General features: G+C 35.3%; 1 protein-coding gene across 2 annotated transcripts in view; it reads right to left on the reverse strand.

Moving 5' to 3' along the window:
• The window catches only part of slc39a14 (solute carrier family 39 member 14), a 34431-nt gene extending 31772 nt beyond the window's left edge, over positions 1–2659 (reverse strand). For both annotated transcript variants that reach the window (XM_079607642.1, XM_079607641.1), the window contains exon 1: positions 2498–2659. The gene's annotated coding sequence lies outside the window, so the exon portion shown is untranslated. The remainder of the gene's footprint in view (positions 1–2497) is intronic.
• Positions 2660–5013: the final 2354 nt, after the last annotated feature.

Genomic DNA, 5013 nt, shown 5'->3' on the forward strand with positions numbered 1-5013 from the left:
TACAGCTACACTGACACACAAGCCTGCTGGCTGTTTGTCACTACCACTTTTACTTTGACACTTTTACACAACTTAGTAATGCTTGCACAGTCAAACATTACTATTGCTTATATATCCTCATTGTTAAAGAGACCGTTCAACCAAAAATGAAAGTTATGTCACAAATTTTGAAGAACGCTGGGATCCAAACAACATTGATAGCCATTGACTTTCATTTTCAAAATATCTTGGGTTCCACAGAAAGTCATACAGGTTTGGAATGACAGGGGTGAGTAAATGACAGAATTATCATTTTTGGGTAAACTACCCCTTTAAGGTTAGAAAACACCAAGAATTAAGAGCTCACCTTAGTGAATAACTTGTCCCACACATTTGTAATCACTTAAACACTGGTAACAAGAAGTCAAATTGTAATAGCCACAAAATGCAATCAAAATTTGTTCTGATGCAGAAATGCAATAGGACATAGAACCTTCAAGGTTATAAGAAATTTGAGAGCTATGACTTTGTTAAAGTAGATTTGCTGACTGCTGACAACTTGAACGCTGTTGTTGGCACGACTTTGAGTCCTTCTGTGACAGCTTCTGGCGTCATTTAAATATTAAAATCTCTGAAACAGTCACTAACTCGCATATTTAAACAGTCCATGCACAAGCAATTCTAAAATAATAACTTTACCTGTTGCTCATATACGTTATACAAAAGTTCTTCTTTAGTCCTAAAAAGCTGGTTCAATAGACACATACAGTCCAAGACTTTTCAAATGCCCAAGGCTTCGGTGATCAAAGCCCCTTTATACAGGAGACAATGAGGCTAACAGAGGCACTGTAGTTAAATCATCAGACCCATCATTAAAGAAAATGACGTAATGGCAGAGAGCACTTCCCTTCAGCTAGTGGGGGCATCCTCAAAAATAATTACCACCAACAAACAGGCATCAGCATCCAGCATTAATTAGCTAAACCCTTGCCTAACCACTAAGCTGGAAAAATGGATAACAAGTAGTTCTGCTACTTTCCACAATACGTCAAATCTGACAACCATCCCACCCTCACCCCCCAAGGATTAGGCTAGGTGAGTGATTTCAGTGATTTTTTGGTCACTGGAGATAGTCAGTGGAGTAATCAACCCTGGTGATTACATCTTCATTTTTACAAATGAACCGGGTTCAAAAGTACACTTCAATATAAATCAAGAGTCTTTATTCATTTAAATTATTATATACAATTAATAATTATTATTTAATATATTTGTATTATCATGGATCCCAAACCATTTTGACCAATGCATTTCTGTAACTTTTAAATAAAAAAATGTATATCAGAATAAATTATAGACTCTCAAAAATAGCAATTTCTCAGTGAAAAAATAGTTTAGGAGAAAAATGTTTATTCACTGTAAAATTATTATTAGTAGTATTGTTGTTAATAATAATCATATACTTCATAAAGATCCATTTGGCTAATACCTCAAAAGTTATTTATATATAGGTCAGATGAATTAATCAGTCAACAAAAGTGGAATTTAATTTGTGAAAAGTTGTAAATCTTTAAACACCTCTAACAGTTGATAAAAGCACGGTTTCTGTTTTCATAATTTAGTGAATTTAAAAGAAAAAATTGTTAAATAAAATGTTCATTAACAAAATTATCTGTCTCATTTGCCACCATTAAATAGTTTGTTTTATACCTGCATTATATTACTATTTTCCACCCTGTTATACATCTATCTGTTCTTTATACATCCGTTTTAGCACAATCAATTGAAACACGCATACACTAATTACAATAATGCTTAATTCAACAGTTAATGGACAAAATGAATTACAATTAGGCCTACATTATTATTATTATCATCATCACATCATGGACAAGTCAAGCTTTAAATCTTCAAAATCCATAAAACAGTCAGACAACACATTAATATCTATACTACTGCATGTCAGAAGAACACAAATACAATCTCAACAGACTAACTAAAGATGACTAACTTTCAGAACTATCCCATTAGATCAAACTTCACAGCAAACAGACACGATTTACCGATTTAAGACAACAAATAGATCAAGTTTACTACAATAACACTGCCTGCTCTTTATAACGATGTAATAATAATATAAATCACCACGACTAGTAATAATAACACAAGTGAAAAAGAGATTGGCTCTCTGATTGAGGTTGGTCATGGCCAGTAAACTGCTGCAACGTAAGACCTAAAATTATAAGTAAACAGTACTGACGAAGGTCTGTATACTCATACTTCAAGGTATTATGATAAACATCACATCATATGCTAACAACAGGCCATCAACAAACCTGTCTAGTTACAGCGTCAGACACGCTCACATCCACTAATACCAGTAATCACACACGCCACTAAAGCACTGCCTATAACACGATTTATCCTCGCGCGGATCTGATGTAAAAGCAGAAAACCTTCTTGACGTGCTTAATGGTTAGCCAGATAGCCGAGTATATTAAGAAAAGATGCCGCTCACCAAATTTGAGATTTCTTGGTCTGTCGGCGCGTGACAGGTCCGTTATCTGACGGTCCCGAATGTACAGATGGACATAGGGGTATCCACTCGTTTAAAAACTAGAGGCCGCCGGATGTCTTTTTTTTTCCGTCTCGACCCATTCACAAGACAGCAGCGTGGAACTAACAACAAACGGGGCGGGGGAAGATTGCGTCATTAGTGAGCGCCGCCCCGCAAATTTGCGAATTCTACTTAATATTCAGTAGCCCAAGCCAACCAGGAAGGCGTTAGTTTAATATTAATTAGATAAGCATCTCCCATTGGAGTACTTCGTAACAACCTAATTTAATATTCATAATAAAACATTTGCATATTTCCTTCTCTCTATGGCTCTGGTAACGTTAGTAAGTAGAGAATCCGCTTTACACCAGTGCCATCTAAACAAAGGTCAAGAGATTTTGAGTTATATTTTGATACGTTGAATCGAGGTCGTACGTGAGCAGTTTCATTTAGTTAGTTAGATGTAGTTAAAAGTTAGAAGACGATTTTTAATGCATAGATTAGAAGAAGAAAAAACTTGTCACAGATGGTGCACGTGGCGAGTTTTTTGATCATTTATCAATCGATATGAATTATCTTTTATTTTCTTTGTACTTAAATCCCTAAATGCTAAACTGCAACTGATTATTATTTGAGCAGATCGCTGTGAATCATGTACGACACACGACAGTTTTAATGTGTATTTTATGTTTTAAATATTGTACAACACGCAGAGAGCTAGTGTAGGCTACCAAATCTAATTGAAAATACGTAATATTATCTATAGCATTTTATATTTTAAATCGTGCAGTCTACAGGAGAGTGTTCCAACTCGATTTGAAGAGGCGTTCTGAGTTCAAACTTTGTGTTTTTGATTGATTATTTTTTAATAATTTTGGTCAAATATTTGTTACCAATGTTGAGAAAGAATGTTCACATTCTAAAAACGATATTGTGCCTATTTAAAAAAAGAAGAAGAAAAAAGTATGTGAAATCTGATTATGCATGATACTGCCCTATTATAAAGACATGCCAAATTACTGCATAAAATGAGGATGTCTGAATATTATATTATTATATTTTATGGTTAATTAATGCTCAAGATTCTCAAGTCTGCAACCACTGAACACTTCATAAAGCCAGGTGCTGGTCAGGCGTCAGATTTCGCAATGTTTGAAGAAAAAAAAAAAAGAGAGTGGCTGAAGTGAGTGGATGGACACTATCTTTTTGGGTGAATTACTAGGCTACTGAAAAAATCTCCATACTGAAATCTCAGATGGTTGGACAGTGAATTATCTTTTATGGATTGTTAAAATATTGGTGTCTGGGAAGCTGTGAGCACAGATAATGTAGTGTTCACCGTTAGTTTGAATAGTGAATAAATAGTGCTCATAAACAGCTGTTGAGATAGTGTTCACAAGTGAAACAAGTAGAGGCATAGATAGACCCAGAACCAGTATTACTTACATCAAAACTGAACTAGCAGATAGGGAAGAAAAATCGATCGCAACTTCTGTTTTATACCGACTTCAAGGTTGTACTTTAACAAAGGCTGATATGCAAGGTCTTTGTTGAATTAAGTACAGGAAGCACAGGAATTCAGACACGGCTATTAATTCACGTTAAAATCAACTAACATCATGAGTGGCATCCAACTAGGCTATTATCTTACACATAAAATGGTTGTTGCTTTTTTTTTTTATCTGTAATGTCTGTAGATGTCCTGTCTTTGCCTGGGTGGAGCTCCAGCTGTGTTCAGATTGCCTGCAAGTGACAGGAAATGACTTTGAGCCACCAAGGGAGATTCTGGAACTCCATTTGGGGGACATGGGGCATCTGACATTTCACACACCTTGGGCATCATCATGCTACAGTCAGTGAGTGTGATTGACAACCCATGACACTGAGGATCTGGGTGAAACTTCTGCTGGGCGGAAGGTTCTGGAGGCTTGTAGTGCATTACAACCAATGATAGTCTTAAAATACCAATAACTTGGACATTCATTCAAGTGAGAAGTCTACATATAGCTCTGTTATTAGGATACATTCTGTCTGCCTCAACGTTTGCATTACAATGCTTTTATTACATTAATGACTGATTTGACTTTTTTTAAGCTAGTTTATAAAGTCTTCTTTAGTGATGAATGATGAAAACACTGACATCTAGTGGAAACAAATATACCTCCCTCCTCAATTTTCCATTGAACCCTAATACAAAGTCCCTGAATTTCAAGACTTCACAAATTTAATTTAGATTTACAGGGACATATTGTTGGTTCTTTTTGAAGACATTTCTTATTTTCAACTTCAGTCACCAATACATTACCCCTTAATGCGTTACTTGTAAAATGCTCAATTGGAGTAATGAAAGTCTTGGTGTTGATGTGGCATTTTAGACACAAATTTGACAGTAAATAGAGCAAAGTATTTTTTCCGTTTCCCTGTCCTTTTAGAATGGAAATGAAAATAATTATGGGTACTTTACAATAAGGTATTTT

The sequence above is a fragment of the Phoxinus phoxinus genome (genome assembly GCF_949152265.1).
Source record: "Phoxinus phoxinus genome assembly, chromosome: 3".
In the NCBI taxonomy this organism is placed as follows: Eukaryota; Metazoa; Chordata; class Actinopteri; order Cypriniformes; family Leuciscidae; genus Phoxinus; species Phoxinus phoxinus.